Raw genomic sequence first — 25,618 nt, forward strand, 5'->3', positions numbered from 1 at the left:
GCGTCAACATAAATTCAATAATTGTAAGATTCAAAAGCTTAAGATTTTATTTCGTGGAATTTCTAGATTATTTTACGAGATTGTCTACTGAAGGGTAGAACCTCTTTATTCATCTTCGGGATTGGAAAACGCGATACCAAAAATTCGTTCCCTGTTCCGTGACATACAGGGCACGTGAGGAGAAGCCGATCTTTTTAGTCGATACTTAGAACGAATCGGAATGCAGACAGCATGCCCGAGCAGCGCGGAGCGGAATGGTTTACGGTGTTCGGCTCGTTTGCGGTAAAAGGCAGAAGAAACGTGAAAGAACGTGGATTCCGTGGAAACTGTACCGTCGACCGGAAGTGCCGGCGCTTTCCAGGCCGTCGAAAGTGTCCGGCACGAGTGATTCTCGTCGGAGGCGCGAACCGGTCGGTAACCTGTCACCGTTGCACGCCAATTTCCTCTCTGCCTCTGTCGCCTCTATCCGTTGTTTCCTCTCCTTTTTTCCCCTCCGCGTATGTACGCAGGGTTTCGATCGCGCTCGCGGGTTGCCTCGCCGAATCGTGGCGGGTTTCCGAGAAAACTCGCGAGAGAGCAGGTTGTTTTTGACATCGTTAATCAGCACGGTAACGATCCGGCCGCGTTCAAATTCGACGTGTATCGGACGAAGAGAGAGGCCGAAGGCGGAATTTATCGGCGAGACCTGCATAGCGGCCAATCTGGCTGGCAACATGGCGCGTTCGTGAAAAAGAGGGAATGGCGCAGAGGGGGACGAACGCGGTCGAAGGGCGAAAGAGAGAAAGAGAGAAGAGGCATCGGTCCGGCGAGAGAGAGAGAGAGAGAGAGAGGGGGGGGGAGAGGTGCAGAGAGCCAGAGGACGAGCACACAGGAGGATGAGGACGACGAAGGGAGGAGGTGAGGGATAGAATGAAAAAAGAGTCTCGTCGCGGGGGCCGGCCCCGCGGGGACTAATTTTTATTTTCCCTCTTTTCCTGTAAGTGCTCCTCCGCGTCCACCTATTTCTCATAAATTTGAATTAATTTACATGCATTTGAATTTAATGCACCGGCCATACTTTATCAAAGCAATTAAGCTTTTAAGCGCGCATTTGCATTAATCCAATGTTTACAATTACGGGTACGGATCTCTTCTTGTCCCGGCCCGAAAACGTCGAGGAGAGGGGCGGGAAGCCGAGAGAAGCCGAGAGAAGCTGAGAGAAGCTGAGAGAGAGAAAGAGTCGCGAGCGGTTCTTCTCTCTTTCTCTCTCCCTCTCTCTCTCTCTCTCTCTCTCTCTCTCTCTCTCTCTCTCTCTTCGAACTGCTACGTGAGCGGAGAGATAGATTCCGTAGAAATTTCTTCGTGACGAAACACGACAGCAACGAGCGAAACGAAACGAGCCAGGGGTGGCCTGTTGGAAACGAAACAGAAGGGTGAGGGGAGAGGGAGAAACAGAAGAAAAATATTCCGCGATAGTGTACTCGGCACGGCGTCCCGACGTCGTTAAGTCGACGCATCGGATTTACGATGTTTCCTGGCAAAAATGCAAACGATCCCTGGGACGTTTTCTCGCGAGCGCGCGCGCGCGCGCAAGCGCCACCATGCCGGAAAAACGATAATTCCGTGTGTACATCCCTCCGTGCCATCTCTCCTCTCTCCGACTCTCTTTTATATCGAATCCTCCTCCGGCCTGTTACTCACCGGAGCGATTAATTAGCGGCCGTGTAGATCACGTTCAAGTCGTTGATAGCTCTGGCGAACGGCCCCGCAGCCGTTAGAAATCGGGACGGGGTTATCGCTAATTGACTGCAGCGCCCGGGAAAAAAGGCTTTTGAATCGTAAATGATCGCCTCATGCGAGGAACCTTACGAGCAGTTAATTGAATACGGCGCGTGTTACGTGTTAACGAAGATATCAATCATCTCGCGCTGATCAATATTAATGATTTTCTAGACGGCGTGCCCCCACGGTGTGTGCTGCTTCTTTGCGATCCGATCTCTCCGCGTCGTGAGCGATGGCGGCGGTTCCCTAGCGATTCCTTGCGAATACCACCATTCTTCCCACGTTGGACAATCTACGCTGGCTTCGAAAAGTACTCCAACACTGTCCCACGATTTTTCGCAAGATTTTGAAACGTAACATTAGCAAAACGGTTGTTAAGTAAACGGTTTTTCATTTCCGTAAAAGAGAGTCGCACGAAAATCAACCTAGACTCATTTCGTAGCTCGAAGCGCATACTTTCGCAGCGCGTCGTGCATTTTATTCTAAAATTTGAACTGAATAAAAAATTATGAAAATCGAAGTGTCTTTAGAAACGTTAGAAAATTTTTTTCCGGGCAGAATCCACCACAGATTTGAAGATTGAAGCTTTCTTTTTGCAACGAAGCCTTAAAAAGGCCCTATGCCCTACAATATCGAGTCACACTCGTGACGAAGATTCTGAACCGAATCTAATAAATATGTATATTATTCATTTTCTTTAAACCGAATGTCCTCCTTTTTTTTGTTAGGAAATTACGAATCACAAAAAGGTTTTAATTACTGAAACCGTAAAACAAATCGTGGTGCAAGTGGTTAAACTAATTTCTCCTGCTTCCCCGAGACGGCGATCAACGTCTTAGCATTCAACGACGAATCTCGATCCCGGAGAACGCCTTATTGACACCGGTGCTTAGGTACGCCCTGCATCGTTTCTACGGCGATATCTTAAGCGTGCTGCTCTTCCGCTATCGAGCAGAATAGAATCGTGCGATGATCGGCGAAAAATCGGGGTTCGGCGTGTTCCGTGGGGTTTCTCGAAAATCGGAGGAGAGGATCGGCCACTGGGATGGTTCCGTAGTTACAGGTTGGTCAGAGACTCGCGGTTAAGATGGACGAGGCGGCGCGGCACGAGATCTTATCCGGACGTAGCAGCGGCCACTGAATCATCCGCTTTGAATAGGGCTTCGCTTCACTCCCTATATTATACCTATAGGTACTAACCTTCTACCTATGCCCGCGTTCACGGCACGATATAGCCTCGTCGTCGTCGTCGTCGTCGTCGTCTATCCAAACCCTTGAGTGAGAGAGAGAGAGGGAGTAATGAAGGGAGGTCCCTTTCTGGAGGGACAGAAAGGGACAGAAAGACGTAGTCAGGGAAGGGAGCGAAGGGTGACGGGAGCGAGATCGAGCTACACGGTGTATAAGTGCCCGTTCTACGGCAGAAACCTTGGTGCGCACTAAATTACCAAGCACGACACTGTCACATCGTTGCCGCGCGGCGCTCTCGCAGCCACCTTGCAACTCACAAGTCGCCCTCTACCTGGCCATGACTTACAAGTCGGCGATAGCGGCCGCTACCACAGTCTTAATCAGCATAAATCATACCGACAATGCGGCAGTGACCGCCTTTAGGAGCACCCCGGAGCACCCACCCCCTTCCCAGCGAAAATGGGAGCTCGATCCCCGCCGCGGATATCGGATACGTTTACAACCGTCCTCCCGGTACACGGGGGTGCGAAGGGGGTTGATTCTACATGCTCGTTCCACCCCTCGTTGCGAATCTGACTTTACAGCTCTGTCTCTCAGCTGCCTGATTGCAATTAGTAGGCTCCTGTGCACTTGTATACTATGTTTTCTTTCATGACTTGGGATGGGGAGTTGGTGTGTCGCGATAGTGCTACCGATTGTCGTTCTTTTGGACTGTTCCGTTGATCTACAGTTTCAACGCTTCGAGTGCCGCCTCTTCCAGGAATGGAAGACGGAATTATTTGATTAAACTTGAAAATGGATTTTTGCATTGATATATTCCACGTACCAAGTTTATTTCGAACCTGCAAATTGTAAGAGGATTGGAAGAGTACTGGGTGCTTACATCTTGATTATTCAAATTTTAGTTCATGAAATAAATTATTTCGATTTAAATTTTGAGATGAATTTTGATGCAATGCTAGGGTACGTTCACAGAACTATTTGTCAATTTTTTAAAATACACTGTTACAGTAATAACGTCTTCTAATAAAATCGCAACAGTGGAGTCGTCTAGTAGTGTATCTTATTTAAAGGAATAGCATTTCACCAGTTTTACGTAGACATTTATTTAATTAAAATTGTCAGGAACGTCTCAAGTTTTTCCTCTAAAACAGGACAAGTATCATCTGGTAAAATTGTCACGCGTTTTAAAATAGTAATGTTTCTTCAATTTTATATAGACGTTTACTTCTCAGCAGTATCTTGGGTCGATCTCGTTTCCAAACAACAATATCATCCAACAAAATTCTAATATAAATTTCTCACTAAAAGAGACACACCGTTTCACGAACTTCATCCTGACATCTAGCTTCAAATTCCCAGCAGCGTCTCGAGTTAATTTCTCGACTGACCTCTCTGCAACAAAATGTAGCAAGAGTGTCATCGTATCGCCCGGCTGTTCCATAAATATTCCGTGTTCCGTTGAAGCTTGAGCTCTCGAAACGGGACAGCTAAAGTCTTGGTCGCCGACCGTTTCTGCGGCGAGGAACTTCAAGCGTTCTCGGAAATAAATCCGAAATCAGCGGACGTTCGTTTCAAGTCTTGTGAGATACTCGGCGCGCGCACCCCGTGTGATCTTAAGTGTCATATAATCTTAAAATGGCCGCGGACGTCTCGTGCTCAAGAGAAACGCGAGTGGATTAGCCGGTACACGTGCGCTCGCGCGCGCTCCCCAGACTTATGGCTAGAGCACGGGTAGGTATATCTGCGAGAACGGGCCAAGATTGCTTTCGTGTTTCCATCGGAGTGAAATCCCGCGGGCTTGAATCGGCTATGTGCGCGCAACTCGTGATCATTACGCGTGAAATCCGAACATTACCCGCATCCCCGTGCCCCCCACGGACCCCCTCCAGCGGACCCAATGTTTCCTGGGTAAATTCGAAATTGCATGCTTCAAAACGTTCACCCGGCCATCGCGGGGCCCGGCTCGATCAATGGAATCTCGAAAATCGCGCTTGCACCGTTGTACCGCGAGCAACGATCTCCTCGATGCGCAGAAATCACCTTCGGGATACTGTCGAGCCATCATTTTCTCCACTGATCGGTTCCCGGCGGGTTCCTCCGGGCCCCTGACCTTGGCAGAAACCGCACGTCGTTGCTCTTGTAATTATTAGGGGAAGCAATTATCTCGCACGGATGGAATGGTAATTTTAATCTGCCGTTGAATTATAGACGCGTTGGCCATCGTCCTCGTCGACTTCGAGAAAAATGGAAACATGGACCGACGATGCCCGAGAGTCTTGTTCTGCGTTTCTATCCTGATTTTCGCAGGATCCTCGGACGACTGTGTGCGGGTAGCTCGTTGTTCAGGTATTCGAGGGCGTCGTTAATTCGTCCCGACGAAAAAGAAACGAGATTAGATGAGTGAGGGGGGGGGGGGTGGGGGTGGGGTGGAGAAAAAAAGAGTCGAATGAAAAGGCAACAGGAGCTCTCCCGCGAGCTCGGAATCGGTATTTTGACTATTTCCACGGTTACACCTGGGGGCCAGGTTAAAAATTCCATTTTCATAAGGCTTCCTTTTGCTTCCTGATTCCCGATTTGCATAGAACATCCTCCGCCCCGGCGTCTATATCACTCGGCCCGGCAGATTGTAGATCGCCTCGCCGCAATATATCACGTCGAAATCCCGAAAGGTTACCTACTTCCATTCCACCTTCGCCGTTGCTGAACCCCGTCGACGATCCCTGAAAAGCCCGCAGGAGAGGAGAGGGGGCAGCTCTCTCTCTCTCTCTCTCTCTCTCTCTCTGTCCCTCTTGCTCGTTCGATCTTTTACTCTCTTGTTCATACGAGCGTTCTGTCTGCCGAAAGAAACCAATTGTTCTTCCGTCGCTGGAAATCCTGCGAAAACCGTGATGTAGGACGTTCAAACTAGAGTGAGGGAGAGAAAGAGAGGGAAAGAGAGAGAGAGAAAGAGAGGGAGAGACTAATCGGTGTCGCCGCCGACCGGATCCACGGGATTTTCGAACGAAGCCAGAAAAGTTGCCGAGGAACACTTTTGGCAGCCGGCTGCCGCATATCGCGGATCGCGGATGTCGTGAATGGAGTAACCGGGGAGAACTAGTTCCGCCGAACTTTCCTGATTTACGCGAGTTCATTATTATTTTCGCGCGACGGAATAATCACGCCCCCACTCTCCCCCTGTCCCTCTCCTTCTCTCTCTCTCTCTCTCTCTCTCTCTCTCTCTCTCTCTCTCTCTCTACCTACAAACCACCCCCAACACTCCCACTACCGTTCGCGGCCCACGCACCAACCCGAAAACTACCATCGTCGAGGCACGCTGAATAATGGGTCCGATTTCTTTATTCTTTGCGGATCCTCGGCCTCCAGCCGCTTATTTATGGCAGTTGCAGGTTCCTCCGGGGCTTCGAACCAACGGTGCCTGGATCTTCTCCAGGTGTTAACGTACGGCCACGGTTTTTTAACGATTCTTTAAGTGAAAACACGCTGAAATTGTTTGACGGAAAATTTCAATGTTGCTGGATACACTGTTGTTTGAAATGTTAAGACACCCTTTGCTATTGATGTTATTTTAAATGAAAAAGTGACCCTTCCCGTGATAACGTACTCTACAAATTTACTGGAATCTTCTCAATAAAAATATCCACATTGTTGCTTGAAAAATTGGTATTGCTATTATTGTTAGCCGCATAATTTTTTTTAACTAAGTAGATAAACAATTTTCATTAAAAAAAAAAGAAATACAGTGAATTTGTAGCAACATCTCAGATTTTTGTATACGTGCCAGAAATACGATCACAATTAGTGAAATAATCGAAACAATTCCAGATGGATACCATCGCATTCCTGTCAAACTGGTATAGTTATTAAACAGAGAAATAATTTACCATTTGACTATCATTCTCGTAGTCGCTACAGATTACTGCAATTTTTATTTTGCTTAAAGATCCAGCGGGTATAATTGCATCCTTCTTTTTTACTTGTAACCGAGTACTCTTTTACTGTCAGATAAAAATAATATTTTTAAATGAAATTATTAAAAATTTCCAAGAGATAGATTGCACAATCTTCCCACAAAGAAACAAGCACAAGCTCTATTTTTTATCGCAACGAAGTGTCGCCAAGTGCCGTACAACAGTCGCAGATTTTTATTTCGCCTAAAATATTACTCGCAACTTCCGACAATAAGTGTAGTGTAGGTAAAAATTTACAGTGACCTAATGCAAAGATGGGGCCGAAGATTGCCTAAGTCAACAAACTCCGGGGGCACCAAATAATTTCATAAATCCACAAAAGTTCCACATACAAAAGTTCCCTAGGTTTTTTTTTTAAAAAAAGCATCGGCAGTCAGTCACGCGACGCAAGTTTTCAGAAAATCGTCGGCAGATTACAACCTCCCCGCGGCTATAATTCTACCGTGTAATGCCAGGTTACCAACATTTTATACATGGTATATATAAAAAAAACTGATTTACAACACGCGCAGCCCGTGTGCAAAGCCTGTTTTTAGGTGTCCGCACGGTGCGCGTTAAGCAATTAGCATCGGCGCGGGGCAGTTTGGTGTTAGTCGTCTGTAATCGGGACATTGGGCCGTTTCTTTACGATCACCCGGTATAATCGCTATCGATCACGCCGGCGTCCGTTAAGATGGACACCCAGCGCGCCGACCAATCCGGAGCACCCAAGAAGCGCCGGCCCACTGGGGTTGGAACGTGCAATTTCCGCGAATCGAGCCGAAATTTCGCCGGGTAACAAAGCATCTTATATGTTCAAGAAAGAGAGTGCGAGAGAGGAGCAGCCCCGAGGTTCAGGACGATGTATTTTTGCATAACGTGTTTACGCGAGCGAGTTGCGCTCGGCTCGCCATTACTTCGCTCCACCTCTTCTTCCCGCCGATCCCCGAAAAGCGAGCCTTATCGGGGGGGGGGGGCATGGGGGTTCACGGGGCCCGAAATTTCAGCGCGCGCGTTTCCCCCGTCCGAGGATGGATTCGGGTAATTGAGCGGCTGCGGGTCGCAGGCCGAATTTCGTGCGCGCGTGCGCTGCATCGGAGCCCCGGAGCTGCGAGGGCCCCCGGTAATCATAGTTTCTTGCCGCGAAGCGTGATGGCGTCTTGGTCGTCGAAACCGGCTCTCCCTACCACCGCGAGCACCGAGGCGAGCAGAGAGACGGTGGGGATAAGGCCCCCCGTCGGGCCCGTCGAACTCGCAGGACCCACGGCCTCCTCTCTTCTCCTCCCCACCAACACGGCGATGCCGTCCGGCCGATTTCCTGAGGATTTCGTAATCCGTATTCCCTCGCAAATTACCGAACACTTCTCCGGTCTCGGACGATTCTGCGGCGCGATGTATGTTTTCCGGCGCGAGCAGGGCTGAAGTTAAGTCATTAGCCGAAACGCGGAGCCCCGACGCGGCGATCGGCAATGCGGTTTCCATGCTCGGCATCCCTATTATTAATCGCACGAAAGCGATCCTGATGATATCTTGTAAATAACGTGGCCCGGTTTCTCCGAGTCTTCGGCCCCGAGACTTCGCAGAAGCCTTTCTCACATTAAATGAAGTTTAACGGGGCGGGGTGAAGTGTGGGCCGGCCGGGCGACTTTGGGAGATCGGTGAAGTTGATTCGCGCGCGAGTACCGGTCCCCGGGGTCCACTCTCCTCTCTCCCTCTCCTTCTCTCTTTCTCTTGGAGAAGCAGCGTCTAAGCGACTTATCGTGCGCGCGAAACGCTCCGCCCGATATAATTGATGAGCGATCGCCGATTTGCATTCGCCGATTCGGCGTTGAAAGCCGAACGGTGGAGGGAGGAAAATAAAGCTGCCGGCGGACGGCAAATCACGGGCCCCGCTTGCAAATTATCGAATCATCTAGCCCCGGTACTTGTTAACTGGTACAAGTTAAGTCATTACTGCGGAATGCAGTCGCGCAGGGGGCATGCATTATACATTTCTGCCAGCTCTCTACTCTGTTATAAGTCTGCGACGTGCTACCGAGGACCTAGACGACAACCCCCACACAGTATCTGTCTCTCTCTCTCTCTCTCTCTCTCTCTCTCTCTCTCTCTCCCTTATCCGAACCTGTATCGACGTATTGTAACCTTTCAGGAATTATAGTTTCCTCGCCTAGGGTTTACGCAATGTTCGTTCCGCGTGTCGGCGACACGCCGAAGTGAACTTTGATACGAAAATATTCCGAACCAGGGCCCCGTTGATCTTCTTCTGACACGCTCGCTCGCGGTTACGCGTGAACCGTGCCCGCATAGCAATCTGCTGCACAGTGAAATAGTGGAACGTATCGGTTTGATATAGAACCGCCGCTTTTCATTGCCTCGTGAGCGCCAGAGAAATGTATTGGGAATTATTTATTAGCCGGCCGATGGATAAAGTCGGCTTTCCCCGCAACGGAGCAACAATGGCTTTTCTACCGTTAGCGCGTGATATCTCATTTCAAAGGTTATGCCTTGCTAACGCGAGATATTTTGAGTTATTTTGATGCTGTCGCGATCCTTTCACTCCGCTGGGGAGGGCTTGTTTATTCTGTTGACGACCGTGGCAGCGATCTCTGGATCCCTCGGATCCAGATTCGTCAACTTTCTCGGCGCACGTTCACTAGCTATTAAATCTAGGAATTTCACCCCTCATGATTCAACCCTTAATCCCAAGAATTATACATGATTTTTCGATCGTTTAGCAGAAACTAGAATAAAATTATCAGAACTTTTTAGAATTTGTTAAAAATAGAACTGAAACGTTCATTTTTCCTTCATATGTATTCTTTTATAATAATTATTATTCAGATTGAATTGATTCAGATCTCACAAAACTTTCATGGTAATATACTTGAATAATGTACGTAGTATAGTAAAAAGTCTCGTATGAAAACATTTCTTCAGTTTCAATAATTATTGTAGGAGAACAAGAAAGAAGTAAGTAACGGTTAACCATTCTAGTCTGACGCAAATTAAAGGAAATAGAAGCAGACGTTTTTTCTTCTTCAACTTAATATATTGCAGCGTCCATGTTCGAGATTGCTTTGTTCTGAACGTCCATCAGTAGACTGTGGATCTGTATGCAAAATAAAAATTGTTTGCCTCGATTGCAAGAGATAGAAACCAAGCAGAAGAAAGATATTGACGTGTTTAAATATTTTTAATTTTCCTACAATTTTATATTTCATCAAATCAGTGTCGCTATAAATGGATAAAATCGTCTGTTCGTCAGTGAGTAAAATCTAAATGTGCTCGCTAAACATGGATAAATACCGAGTCACGATATACCTACGTATAGTTATATATAGAGAAAATTGAGCGACTATGTTCTCAATCATTTCCTCTGGACAACAGGGTTGAACGTTCCCAGCAGCGATCCAAAAAGAAGAATCACGTCCGGGGGCCTATAATTCGCGGGGACGTCACGTATGGGGGCAAAGAATTAATAAGAAAGGCAGAGCCGGGGAGCGCGTTGGCTGGTCGTGATCCTTCATCGTCGGACAATCGTCAGCTGAATTCCTCGGTTATATCGGACAGATATACGAGCCACGTCGGTTCGAGTGGTCTCGGTCTCGAAAAAAGGTCCCGTCGCGCCGGGGACTTTTCTTCTTCCGTCGAGCCTCGGGAACGGGCAATCAGGAACGAACGTCGGACACACGAAAACGCGGAGAAAAACATAGCGTGTGGCAAGCCGCGTCGTCCTTTGTGGGCACCATGTGTACGCGCGTGCACTGCTCACTCTCTCTCTCTCTCCTTCGTCTCTTCCCCCCCTCTCTCTCTCCTTTTTCTCCATCTTCGTTTCTCCGCCACGTCTCTCTTTCTTTCTCCCCGTGGTCTCCTCTGCCGAGGTCTGTGCCCATAGAGTTGGAAATAAGGCGGCAATAAAGCATATGTAAAATATATTCTGGAATTCCTTTTAGGACGCAGATATATGGGTGGTTGGTGGGTCGGTTGCCCGCTGGTAACCGCGTGTCCCCCGAGCACGTCCAATGGGGGATATACACGCGTGCTGGCCTTCGTATGCGTGTACCAACCGCGTGAGTTTATAGATGCGAGCCGATGTAAGTAAGACAGACGATCCGTTTCGTTAGAGGGTGTCGCGGGGTTACCCACCTGTATCAAACTCCGCCACCTTCCTCCCTGAATCCTCCTCCGGCGAACCCCCTTCTCTCCTCTGCCAGCCCCCCGCCCCCTCCCCCGGACCTCCTAAGATACTTCTTTTTAATCTTCTTTCTCGTCCTCTCCGGGTCTTTCTTGTTTTTGGATGCTTGTTCCGATCGGATGCGACTCCGCCGCGTATGATGCACTGGCCGATTCAACGAGTACGGGGTGGATTCTGCAGAGAAGGGCTCCTCACCCCTCGGGAGACCCTGGCTTCTTCCTTTAACATTTTATTCGCCTTTGCTGAACGCCGTTCTGGACGAAATTTTGCCCGTTGTAGGACTGTTTGATCATGTCCTCTAGACGATAAGCGAGTTTGTGTTTTTCGGTCGCTGCTCTGAGGTGTACACTTTGTGGCCACTGAATTTTTATTAATGGTGGCTTCTTTTGTTGCCGGATGTTTTTGACGATTTCGTGGCAACCATGGCTAGGTCCATTCAAATCTTTACGCATCAGTTCCTTTCACAGTGAATTCTCGATATATGTCAACAGCACGGGTCTTGGCAGCGTCGCGTGTCGTCCAGCAAACATACCCGAGCCCTGTTATGTTTACACTCCTCGGCGTCCGAGGCCTCTCGAGCTTAGCGGGGATAATTCCGCGACATTTATCATCCAGGCCTTGGCGACATATATAGAGAAATTACTGTGCACATTTGTGGAGCTGCCACTTTAACCCTCATACGTTCTTCAGGGCGCAAATTCACCCCACTTACTATTTTTACATTTTGTATATATTGTGAGACGTATTTCTTTAAATTGCGACACTATAGGTGTAATAGGTACGAGGTCAAAATCAGTAAAATACATTTTTAATTGAAGTCCACTGGAACAATTAACAGAGGAAATTAAATTCTTTTTCATCTGGTCAGTCTCTAAGAGTTTCTCCCAAAAATTGAAATACGTGCAACCGTTGTCGACAAAGTGACAACAAATCGTTGGCTTCGTCTAGTTTGAAAGGAAGCACGTTTACCCAGCGTGGCCCGACTCGCCGCGCACTCTGAAGAGACTTTTCTCCCGGCATACAAATCCCTCGGTTTTATCCTGCGTCGACGCTCTTCAGCGGGAACTTCAAACAGCAGGAAGATCTCCATCGTGGAAAGCTAGCGTCTGCACTCTGGCGACAATCCTAGCGCCGCTACCATGCGCCATTAAAAATCCTTCCGAAAGCTTTCAGCGTGTCTAGCCGGTCCTGGTGCTCGCCGGACCACCTGAGGAGCGAAAAGCTCTTTTCAAAGAAATCAGCGCGCGACGAATGGCGTGTGAGAGTGTGTATGACGGAAAGTCGTAATAAACGGATACTCTACTTGCGGATGGAGTTTTCTTTCGGGCCAGGAGGGACGTGGACGTGAACGTTCCCGAAAGTGAGTCAGAGAGGGGAGGTGGAAATCTTCGACGGAAGAGTCGAGCAACAAGAAAGCAAGAAGAAGAAGAAGAAGAATAAAGAGGAAGATGAGGAGGAGGAGGGGGAGGAGGAGGAGGAGACCGTGGCGTCGACTGCTCGGCAGAAGAGAGATCAGGGGAGAAAGAAAGAGAAAGATATATGGAGCCGCGAGGTGTCGCCTTACAACCGGCTCGGTTCGCTTACCTACGAAGCCTCTTTTGCATGCCATCTCCTCCACCATCTTGGCTCGCGTTGCTCCTTTTGCGCTCCGTTCCTTGGAACGTCCTCCTTCCTCGTCCCTTCTGCTGAAAGAGAGAACTGCCTGCCTCTGCCTGCCTCTGGCCTGCCTGCCTGCCTGCCTGGCTTCGCTCGCGGTGCACCGTTGCGCGTTCGGTCTTTGCATAATTATTACAGTTACCGCGAGTAGCAGCTGGCTCGTTGCAGAAGAGAGCCACCTTGTCTCTCCTTTGCCTCTGCCTACCAGGTAGACGCTGTCGTCCAGAGGTACTACCTGGACAGAACAACCGAACCAAAGTCCACACCAGCAGCTAACCAACCCCGTCGATCTTACACTCGCGTGTACGCGTTAATTAAATTTCTCCAACGTACACGCGATCCAGTCCGCGACGCCCCTTTTCTTCAACCATCGACAGCTTGCCCGGAGATTTTTAATATCGAACCTGCACGCTCTGGAACGCGGAATGGCCCCGAGGATGGTCTATTCAGCGCCTTTCCAGGCTCCACATGGCGCTAAGTGTTAGGTCCGAGCATATGAGACCTGCCGGTCGGTAAATCCAAGGAATCCGAGCGGGAACAGGTGACATTTGAAGCCACGATTTTTCGGGGGCTGGGGAAAATTGGTCAGACACATCGATCACGTTCGTTCAATTTAATTGCTTATTCATGGAATGCAGAATTATATTCGATCAATTGCATAATTCCCGACTGCGGATGGCTTCTTTCCAGTCACAGTTTTGTACGTTTATAATATTATTTATACTTGGAATAGAATCAATTTTCGTAAGAAGGATTCAGCTGTAAACTTCTACTTTCTTGGATAATTTTGGGGGCTGAGACAAGGACTAAGTAATTGTGACAGTTAAATTAATATTCTAAATTGTTAATAGTATTTCTTTACCTTTCTTAAAAAATATTCGAGATCCGCTCGTGTCGATGGAACATTCGTCATGTGGTCTACGAATACACTTTTGAAAGAATGTTCTAAAGGTAACATGTGTCGGCATAAAAATTGAAAGACGCTTCCTTAAGCGAATGAACGTGATGCGGATTGTTTTAGGAAGGAAAGACAGCTGTTTCCTGGGGTCAGGGGATTTTTGAGGGAATCGATATCCTAAACGGAGAATGGGAACGGCGTTTTCTCGGCGCGTTTCCTCCTCGCGTTTCCTCCTCGCGTGCCCCGACCTTTCGAGGTATCATTCAACGCGCCACAGCAAACAATGCTGTACATTTAAATGAGCGCGGGGAGAAGGGAGGGGGCGCCCCGCTCGTCACGAATACGGTACCACGGTATAGTGATCCCGGGGCCCCCCGGTGATTGATGCACGAGGACGTGAGTTACGGTCGGCCTTCGCGCGATTTCGTCAACATTCCCGGCGTATACAGTCGGACTACTAATTTCGCGGTCGGAGCTAATCGGTGGCCGGCTATTACCGGTCGCAGACGACCGCCGCGATCGGTCGATGGGGGGAGGGGGGCAGAGAAAAACACGTCCGACCAAACTGGCTTCTCTCGATACACCCTCTCCCTCCCCCTTCCGAAGGAACAACCGATCAAAAAGAAAAGAGAGATGAGGAACAACCAGTCGAGAAGAAAAGAGAGAGAAGGGAAGGAAAGAAGAAAAGAGAAGGGAGGACTCTCTCTCTCTCACTCTCTCTCGTCGGAGATCGTTTTCGACGAAGGAACGCCAGTGCCAGGCGTCGCGAGCAAAAAGGTGGAGGCAAACCGCCGACAAAATATCCCTCGGAAATTATAAAGGGGTGGCGAGTAGTATTATATCGCGTGCAGCGTAATTTGCCCAAGTATGCAAAAACATGGCGGCCGGTCGCTCTCGTTTTCCGTCGGCGATCCATAACGGACGCGATGCACACGCCCATCGTTTCCAACGAGTTATTATGTCGATGCGGTTGCAGATACCGAGACCCGATGGACGTTCGAATACCATATTACGCTGGGACCGCAACGAGCTCAATCACGGGGACTGTCGAGGAGCAGTTCGGCTGCTTACACTGGCCCTGGGACCTCTCCCCATTTCATATATGCCTGCGATAGCTGCTCTCCAAAATACCATGAATCTGTTGATTCATTCTAGACTCCATAGAGACGCTAATTTCCGTTGTAAGTCTACTACCCATAGGTTTACGACATAGACACCGATAGTGACATTTGCGTTCCCAGCGTGCACATTAGTCAATTGCACGTAAGTGTTCAATTTTTTTTTATTTCGTCAGAGCCCTGTAGGTTGAAGTAAATAACGGAGATTATTTCTAAGACTTGCCTGTATCTGATCGTTTGTAAACAAACCACAAATTCGCGAAGAAAAGGAGACGAACTCGTGCATCTGATTCTCCTGAATTTTCGCTCAAACGGAGCAGCGTTTTCGGTGGAATCGCGACATGCACATCCGAGAGGAACGCTTCGAGGATCAATTCCCGCTAGTTTTCCTGTGAAAAGGGACAGCTAGGTACCGAGCTCTGGTTTATTCCGTGTCGTGTATGGCGGCGTTTCGCGCGTGGGAGCAAAGTCGCCACCTTGCCCGCGGCCTGGCATAGCATGCAGCCTCGCCTCGGCTCTGCTCGGCAGCCACGCTTATTCAAAAGTGGCTGCACGTAAAGCCGATATCTTATTCTCGAATGCTCCATTCGTTCTTCTTATGGTATATCCTGCTGGCTGCCGGCGACATTCTTGTCCGCGTCGCGTAACTTCTCTCTCTCTCTCTCCCACCCCGTCTCTCTTTTTCTCTCTCTCTCTCTCTCTCTCTCTCTCTCGTTCTCCCGGCTCCCTTTCGCATCCGAGCCGTTTCGCCTGATCGCGATTGCGCCGCGTAACGACGAGTTTACCTCGATAGGCCAGAAGAACGTACACCCAGGAGCCTTCCGCGCGGAATAACGATCCCCCTTAGGAACCCGTGGGAAGCCAAACACAGAGCCTAGACACACCGAGGGAGAGAGAGAGAGAGAGAGAGAGAGACCCTAACCGATCACGTTCGATATCTCGCTGATTCGCGGCCGTTTATCCGCTCCGGCCTGTCGGTTCCGTGTCCTTAGTTCTTCGCGATTTCCTCTTCAGGGCCCGCGACGCGTGCAACAACGACGCTTCCTGTTGCCCTGGCTCTCGCGCAGATTTATACCATGACGACGTTAGGCATCCAGGTTTTGCCTTTCGATTGGAATTCGCCCCGCAGTTCCACCTTTTTGCTCTTGTCCCGCGCGCGATTGGGTGCCGCGAACTTTGGGCTAGCTCTCGGACACGGAAAGGGGTTAATTGCTCGATCGAGGATGCTGCCGGGGCTGTTCGTCTTCGTAGAACGATTCCACCGGTGGGAATTTGTTCCCTTCGCCCTTTGATTGTTGCGTTTTGTGGTCGAGGCGATTTTTGTTCTTGAGACATGGACGATTATTTGTGAGTGAGTCCACTTTGATTTTGGTCTGTGAGAATTCGATAAAGTTGTTTAGGTACCAGGATTTTAGTGGAAAAGACACTTTGCGAATGAAAAATTTAAATGAAGATTGGTTCCTCTTGTGGATTTCACTGTTTGTATTTTAATAGAAAATATTCGATTGAATTCTTGCATCACTCAGGAATTTATTAACTTTAAAAAGTTGGTCCTATTATTGAGCGCTTTCTTTTAATAGAAAATGCTCGACTGAGTTCTCTTCGTTGAGTTTGAAAGATCAATCTGCTTATCAGTCTTCAAAGAAACATTTGATTTGATAGAATTCCTACATTGTTAATAATTTGAGTTTAATCGTGAGTTTATTTTAGCGAACGCTACAGTGTTCATGCTAAACCTTGCAAGATGGCTGGAATTGAAAGGCTGATCAAAGTTCCTTGGCTTATGCTCGGGTGTTCAGCCGGACAGCCACGGTGGTTCGAAAGTTTTAACTGGTTGATAAATCGCTAAAATAGCAGGTCCGTGTTGATTTAGCTAATAGTAGCCTAATACCGTGAAGTTTGAAACTGCGCGAACTCGGTGATTCTGTTGCGATTACTTTGTGATCGTGGATGATTGTAGGCTGATTATAATAGTTGGTTGCTCGATGGGATTTTTATTGCGACCGTTGATCGCAGGATAAATGTGAAACGAGGAGGATAATGCGGTGTCAAGCAATAAACGGATACTAACAATTTTCCTTCAATAGGCTTGATCGATGGTGGTAACAGGAGAGAATTAATTGATATGTTTTCTGCCGAGCATTAAAGAACAGTCGTTGGTATCAACGCTCTTTAGCTATTCATGTCATCACGCAAGCAGGATCGACGATTGCTCAAGCATTCTGTGCCACGTCCCACAACATGCGATTAGTATAATTGCGAATTGTACGCGGTTATAGCAATTATCGATATGCAAAACGCTGTACAATGTATCCAGTTATGACAGCTGGCTATTTATTTATCTTCTGACAAGTGCTTCGTGGGTCTGCGTTAGATATTGGTTCATAGTTGCAATTCTGATTAGGAGGAAATCATCCAACGCGTTTTCTCCGTTTCGTGAACTTTCTAATCAAACTTTTGCTCCACATTTGACGTTCAATTCATATTTAAATTTCAATTCACCTTTCGAATTTACATTCAGTTTTGCTGTTTGTTCGCGTAATTATTCTAGTCCTCATCACGGCATTATTTTATTAAAGATGATTTTGTACTTTAGAAATATGTGAAGAAATTGTAGCTAATATTTTCCTTTTCCTCAATATTTCCAATAGGTTTAACAACCTCTTGTAATAGCTTAAGACTTGTTACAAAAATTTCGAACAGAAATTACTAAACATGGACGTCGTTAATTCCTTCAAAATCGAAATAAAATTCTGTCGTTTCTCCAGCAATCTTGAATCACTACAACAAAAATACAGTAAAAATGATATATCTCTTTAGAAAATGGTTGACTGCAAAGATGCTATAATCATCTGCGAAACAAATAATAACAGGACGAGGGAGTTAGCTCATTGTCTAAATCCACCCTACAGAATAAGAGTGTATCACCCCCGACAACTAAAAATCCCTTAAATCCGCGCAGCTCTCGAAAAAGCATTATCAAATCAGTGAACCGATAGGCAGACGCTCGTGTGCAGCCGCTGCTCCTTATTTGCCTGCGCCAGCAGCCCCGGTTTATTCACGTTACAAGGGTTTACCGCGCTCGTATTTATGGTCGTCGAGGCTTCCGTCGTCACACCCTGAGAGCACACCCTCTCCCGCAGCAGAGATAACAACGCCGGTACGTCGCGGCCGCTGTTCGTTAGCCTCGGTTCTACATAACTTATTAATTACAGTTGACTAATGCTCTCCAGCTGTGGCGCGTTGCGTACGGCTCTGTATCTCTACCCCCCTCTCTTTCTCCGTCTTGTTACTTCCACCCCCACGTAGCTGGAACTTTCTCCGAACATTTTCAGCCCCTGAAGAAGGAGGAAAAGAGAGCAGAAGGAACCGTGGCGGGGGTAGACGCGGACGTGTGTCAAGAGAGAAAGCTGCCTATTTCTGTGGGGGAGGAAAGAAAGAAAGAAAGAAAGAAAGAAAGAAGGAGGAAGAGGAAGAAAGAGACAGTCGATGGGGCGAGGAAGAAGATGGTGGGACACGGCGAGGGACGCCAGGCAGTAACTCACGCCCCCGAGAGGATTACCTACCTTGCCAGGGCTGGAGGAGGGTGGTGCCCCGGCTACGTTGAGCTACGATCTTGCTGCGTAGCTACGCGTTTCTCATACCAAGTGTCTCCGGGACCGCCGGCGTGCCTCGCAAACAGAGTTCGCCGCCGCGGCCGTGAGCGTTTCGCGTTTTCGGAGAGGGCCACCGGAAGCCCGAACAACTTACGACACGTGAACAGAAGCTGGACGCGCGGCCCTCTCCTCGCTAGGCAACGCTCCCAGTCCCGCTTCGGGCCCCGGCTCTTGGCCCCTGGCTCTCTTTCCCGCTCTCCGTTTGCTCAGCCCTCTCCTCTCCTGTTTCGGCGCCGGACACCGAAAGGTCCTCTAATTGCGTCCGCGATTTATGCCGGCAACTTCTGCTCCGCTCCGCACCGCTCCGCACCGCTCCGCATCGCTCTGCTCTCCTTCCGCCACCGAGAATTCCTCGACGGAGCACACCGAGCTGGAAAAGATACAGCCGACGGTAAATTAAATAAGCCCGGAGAGGGTGGGGGCGTGTTTGGACGTCGGGGATAAGGCGCCGGGGTGGTAATCTCGACTGACGGATTGGCCGTGTCCTGGAATTTGTTGGGAGACCACGGGATCTTTCTTCTTTCGGGGAAAGTCGGGCCCCGTCGATGGTCCGCTGGGTCTTGAGAGAATTTGACACGACTCGCGAGTTTGTGGTGTCGTATGGAGGTTCCTATCGCACGATTTTCGAACAGTTTCAACATTTTTTTCTGGGTTAGTCTAGATTTTTAGTCTAGGTTTAGGGATTTCGTTTTTTGATGGAGTGTGGATGGACCGAGGATTTTTCGGATCTCGTAGACGGTGACGCACTTAGACCAGGATGCAAGGACTCTGCTCAATTTATCAATTTTTAAAAATATATTTCTGGTGGTACTTCTTGTGAACACAGTAGTCTTCCTGTTGATCGTAATATAACAGCTGTTCGTTTCATTTAATCGCTGAAAACTGAATAATTGAATGACGACTTTGATACCCTGGGTCAAAGCAGGCCCAGCCACCACCGTCGGAGGAAGAAATGCAATAATCGATCCAAGTTAAAACAAGTCCAAATAAAAATATTTGATTTTATAACTGATTTTTAAGGGATAGAAGGAATGCTTTCCAGGGCCACGTTAAATGAGAGAATTTCTAACCAAGAAACGAACGAGGGTTGAAACAAGGGTTGCATAAACGTCCAAACAAAAATATCAGCTTCTTCGAAGAAGGAATACTTCCTGGGCTATGTGAAGTGATAGAATCTCTGATCTAACGAATGGGGGTTGAAGCAGGGGTGGCAAAACTATCAGATTTTCCGAAGAAGGGGTGAGCGAAGGAGTATCGCCTCGCGTGAAATTTTTACAAACGGCCTAAACCCGCGTAAACCGTGCCAATAACGAATAGGGGTAACTTTTCGGGTTCGATCCGCCATCAAATTAGCATACCGCTCGAGTACGCATCGAGGATTCCGCCGTATCTCTTCCGGGGGACCATCCGTCCCGTTCCCGTCGATAGATCAGCGTGATTCAGAAACAGCCGGGGCAAACACGGTAATTGGTATTGCATCACTATTGGTCCGCGGGGGTTGGTAGCCGTGCGTGCGCGTGTGTGCGGAGGTGGGGGCGAGAGATGTATACGCGAAGACGGTACCTAAATTGGCCGCGTTTAAATTGACCCCGGGGCGGTTGAATCAACGTAACAAGAAACGCTGGGGTTCCGGATTGATGCGGCCATCAGTAACCGTCTTCGAGGTCTGAAACCCTCTTCGACTTCGGCCGTTCACGATGCAGGGGTTGTTGCGCCGGAAGCCTACCGCCTGGGAGTTTCGAAACGGAGGTCCTTCATGTTCCCGAGCAATTCACTTACTTTGATTTGATTGGCCCCCGCGCGTATGATCCGGTTTTGGCGTGCTCGCGATCTCTCTCTTTCTCTTTCTCTGTAAAGGGAAAGAGGGCCAGGGAGGGTAGAGCCCGATGGGGTGGTCGAAAGGGGAGGCTTTGGCATCGTGTTTTGCGAACCGCCGACGCGGAGTTATATCGGCAAATCCCCGGCAGCAATCAACGTATTGGTTGTTCTTATTAGAGTTGGCAACAGCCGAAGTCTCTCCCGCCTCCGCCACCCCCTTTCCGCCCACTGTTTATGGTCCGCTACGTCGAACCTCGGCAGTTCCTTCCATTCGAGAGGATGCCCGACGTCTACCAACGTCCTAAACGAGCCGTGAGCGTATCCGGTATACCCGCGACTCCTGCCACGCTCGTTCGAGCTCGCGCTTCAATCTACTCTCGCTTTATGGCCCCGAGGAACCCCTCTCGTCTAGCTGGCCAACAGAAAATTTTGGGAGGAAAGTGCTCCGAGAATTCTCGATATATGTCGACGACACGGGTCTTGCCAGCGTCATGTATCGTACAGGAGACATATCCGAGCCGTATTATGTTTACGCTCCTCGGCGTCCGAGGCCCCTCACGGGGTATACCCTGCGGTAGTGGGGATAATTCTGCGATCTTTATCATCCTGGCATTGGCGACATATACAGCGAAATCACTGTATACGCCTGCGAAATTGATTGGACACTGTACTACAAACCTGTATAGAACACTATTACGTTGCTGTCGACTTATTGCGATTATTGAATGAAGATACTTTTCTTGAATGAAGAATTATATTTCGGATTAAAGGAAATCAATGACATACATATTTATTAGACTCTGTATCTTCATCACGAGTCTGACACGTTTGCAGTCTAGAATTTTAATGAAGGTGCTAAGTCAGTTATAAAATAGGAATTGATTAAGCTTCTTTTAGATTAAGCCATTAAAAAGCCTGTTAGACTGGCGGTAGCTGGAACGTTAACAGACGAGTCTTGGCTCTCCAGCATTTTATCAGCGTCTCGGATGAACTTCTGCCAGCGAAAACTGTTAAAATACTCTTGCTAAAGGGCGGTGTGCTGGTAGAACCGAGTTCTCTCTCGCGAAAGACAGCCCCAGGATCCTTTCTAGTCGAACAGTGAGCGAGTCGAGCGAAGGTGCCACCCAGGGGGTGAGAATTCCTGACGATATACGAGGAGGAACGTTTTTTCGTTTGCTTTTTTTAAGAAACCGGTGAGTTATGGCCGAAATATTTCCAGTCTAAGCGCGCCCCCCTCTCTCTCTCTCTTTCTCCAGCACGTTTCTCTCTGCCAGGTTCCAACCCCTGTCTCTCCCCTCGTCCCGTTCGCCCAGCGAGATCTTCCTTCTCCCCGGATGAAACACGTTTCACGGTCTCAGCATAAAATTTATCCACCCCCTTGGTTAAACAGCCACGCACGCCTCTTCTTACTTTTCCGGGAGCGTGGCAGTCTCTCCTCCCCTAACTTCGTTTCGCTCAGGATCTCCCACGGGGCGTGCGTAAACCTGGGGGTGAGAGGCTCTGCGATGGCTGACCGACTCCTGCGAGGGATGGAAACGACGGATGGGAAAAGATCCGACGGTGGAGGCCCTGAAGAATTCGATGCGATCCAACGATCTCGTACGTCTTCCTTTCCATCCCCCGTCAGAACTAATTCCTTACCCCCGAGAACAGTGACAACCGCGTGCAAAGTTTGCCGTGCTCATTTAGGGGGTGGCTAAACCGCAGGATATTGATTTTGTTAGGCGTCTTTGGAAATTGTTTTTCCTGGCCTTTCTTCGATCGTTGGGGTGAGAAAATAATTATAGGTTAATACTTTTCTGTATGATGATGGGCAGACTGCGAATCCTTATAAAGTACCCATTTTTAAAATATAAGAAAACAGGCATAGAACGCTGGTTACGTTTTTATTTTATTCTTACCATTAGGAATTTTCTAGTTGATAAATTCAATTTATTCCTCAGCCTGGTCTTTAGAAAGTGAACCAGGAATGTTGGAATTATTTGAATGATCTGCAGTGTGTGTAATAACGAGTCATTCTCGTGGCGAAGATTTTAGACAGAATCAACTACACATAAATTATAGTTCCTTCTTTCAGGTTGGAATAAAATTTTGTTCTTTTTTAATCAACGTTATTAAGCATCGAAGTAAATGTTGGTGCAGAATAAATACAGACTACGTCTTCGTTTAGGACATTATTGAAGACAAGGAAGCTCTTTAATCATTGTAGTTTGAGTAACTGTAACTACTGTAAAATCTGTCCTGCTCAGTATCTAATCCAACTTCAATGTACAATAGTTGTCTAGTATCATCTTCCCCGTAGTTCTATCTAGTTCTATGTAGCGCAGTATCATCTTCCATTTAGTTCTATCTAGTTCTACATAGCCTCGCCCTTCACGGTCCTACGTCGAGCCAGACTTATTTTGCTGATTTACAGTGCATTCGTCAAAGCTTGCACAGTTTCATGGTACGTAATAATAATAATTGCAGTATTTCTCAGCCTAGGCTAGCGAAGCTGCGTACAGAAATATAATTGAATTACGTTGAAGCAAGTTTTAAAACAAAAGAGAGCCTTCTTTTATTCGATATATTCCGAGGAATACTTCGGACCGCAAAGGGCTCGCAAGGGCTATCATTTTCTAGGTGTGAACAAATGCAGAAAATTCCGAGACAATTTTCCGATGTCGCACGCGCCAAGAAAAGGTAGCGGTAGCTAACAGATTCGCGAATCGTGCTCGTTTAAATCGAAACAGCGTATCGGCGAAGTTCCCCGCAATCGAAGAACGCGCATCCATCACGGGTAGGCCGGAATGAAGACGGAGGAGAAGATAGAGGTACAGTCGATCGAAAGTTAAAGAAACGAGTGGGGCGGTTGCGGCTGTAGCTTGCAGCGTGGGAGGAAGGAAGGAAGGAAAGGAAGGAAGGCTGAGGGGGTCGCGGCCGTCTTATTTTCTGCTCGACGGAGACTTACGAGGCCGGCTTAATTGGCTGAAGCCCCGGTTTTATTTATAAGTTCGAGTCTATCGGCGCGCATCCCCCGCGTTTCTCGCGAGAAGAGCCTCCGAGGGGATGGATGCTGCCGGTTGCTATAATTCTGGGCGGTGGTGGTGCTCGCAAGTAGGGGACACTGGCTCCGTGTGACAAATTATCCTTACGAACGGTGCAATTTAACTAGACTGCGGGTTTCATGCATTTGACGAAAAAATAGTATCAATGTAAAGACATTGGTAGCCTATTGACCCCTTACCTTGCAATTTAATTCTCAGAGTTCGGACTAAAACGTACCATTTCATTTTACCTGCTGCTCTATACACGCAACGGTATAAACAAATTTGTATTGCTTGAAAATCAATGCAAAATTCTCGACTTGCTGTTAAATACATGTTCATGATGGAAAGTTAAAAATTCTCTATTTCGTCTCTGGGACGTCATTTGAATTACATCCGGTGGGTGAAGTATTAAGACGATTAAAAGATACATTCTCTTTTAAATTCGGTTTCTTACAATTGAGATTGACAAATTTTATTTAGCATAAGGATTCACGGCCTACCCATAATTCCGTGGCTCTCGGGAGCCAGTGTGACAGGCCAAAATGAAAATCATGGGGTTGTTGTGCAACGGCGAAGGGCGTGGAAGGGTGGATAGAGCGGGAGGAGAAGTGGATAGGGGTGGCGTTCGGACGCCGAGCCACTTGATTACATTGCGATAATATACATGACGCCGATATGAACTCCGGCTCGCCGTGTTGTTGCTCGTCCGACGCGATATTGTGTAATGGCCACCTGGAAATGGTCCAGTCCTCTCTCGCGTGTGCGCGCGCGCGCGCAGCCTCTGTCGCGCTCTCGATAATAGATCGGCGCGGATACGATTGTAAATATGACGCGTTTATTGCGATTCCGATCCCTGCACGACCGTGAAAGTGTGTACGACAAGCCGCGAGATACCGAAGGCTAAACCCCGCCTGCTATGCGACCCTGTTTCCGCTTGTAATTCCGATCCGAACTACCCCTCGGGAAATTTGTTCCCGTGGAACGAGACTCGCGATCGGATCGGTGAAAAATTTCATTGGTCATTTGTGACGTTTGTTGCTTCGCCGAGTGACGGGGAGACAGGTTCGAACTTCGATGAAGGCAGAGGGTTGAAGGTCTCGGAGAGATTAGGGTGGTTTTGTTGAGGCTCCTCGTTTCTAGTGGTAACAAGATTGAAATCTGTAAGTTTGTGGCGCTTTTTGACATAAACTGTTTTGGTCGTTGGCTACGGTTGGTTGTTTCGAACAAATGACTTCCAATGTTAGTGAGATTTAAATCGCAGAATTTAAGGGATCTTTGTTCGATGTTTGTCGGATAAGAGGGGTTTTATTGGAGCAGTTGACTATGGCAACGAGATTTAAAGCGTGGAGTTCGGGGGGTTCTGTTCGATACTTCTCAGTCATTAAAGGGTGGGTTGCTCCGAGCAAGAGTCTTCTAATGGTAACAAGATTGAAACCTTATATAACGATCTTTATTGGAAGTTACTTTGCCGAGGAAGGGTAGCTTTCTTGAAGCAATGAACTTCCAATGTTAACAAGATTTCGATTTTAAACTCTAGAAGGTTTTATTCAACACTTCTTATCCAATGAAAGGTAGGTTTTCAAATCAATATACTTCATATCCGAAAAGAGCGGGTATAACGCGTCGGGACCGATTCCATCGGTTTCAATATCACCCCCGCCACTTATCTCGAGGGTACCGGCGCGGCGTCCGGTCGGTTTCGGATTAATTATTCATAACAATTAAACCCTTCGAGTGAAATTAATTTCTCGGTTTATCGCGTAATAAGCGGCGATAGATGGGCGTTGGTCGTGGGGGGGGGGTGGTTAGGGGTGTCGGGGGCGTGGCGTTTAACCGAAATTAATTGTTCCGAGCGAACGAGTCGTAGTTGCCGGCCGCGGCGGAAAAACGAAAAGGGGTCGGGACTGAACTCGCGGCACAGAAATCGTGGTTACACCGCACCGTTTATACACTTCGATATCAACCGTATGCGAGCCGTGCAAAAGGCCGGGAGACTGCCTTTACGGGCAAAGGGGTTGGCTTTCGCTTCTCGCCGCTGGCAGAGGTGAAACCGGGAGGGTTTTTACGAGGCAGTAACGGCCGATAAGGTGAGCTTGCGCCCCCACAGACGGGTTTATTCCGGTACTGTACCCAAGTGGCTGTTCGACAGTACCTATCCCGGTTGTCGTACACTCCCTTACTTTCTCCCGGCACGGGCGACTTGCCGCTCTCTATCTGAAACCGTTTACGCGCCTCTTCTCTGTTTCCTCCACCTTTCGCCCGTTCCACCTCTTTCCACCTTAGAACGCCCACCTAAGAGCATCCTCTCCTCGTCGCGGCCTTATCGCGAACGTTACCAGGATTTCGGAG

General features: G+C 48.2%; 1 protein-coding gene across 2 annotated transcripts in view; it reads left to right on the forward strand.

The window, feature by feature from the left end:
• Ubx (ultrabithorax) overlaps positions 1–25,618 on the forward strand; it is a 203,305-nt gene that overhangs the window by 147,402 nt on the left and 30,285 nt on the right. The window lies entirely within an intron of this gene.

The sequence above is a fragment of the Halictus rubicundus genome, chromosome 4, assembly GCF_050948215.1.
Source record: "Halictus rubicundus isolate RS-2024b chromosome 4, iyHalRubi1_principal, whole genome shotgun sequence".
NCBI classification, from domain to species: Eukaryota; Metazoa; Arthropoda; class Insecta; order Hymenoptera; family Halictidae; genus Halictus; species Halictus rubicundus.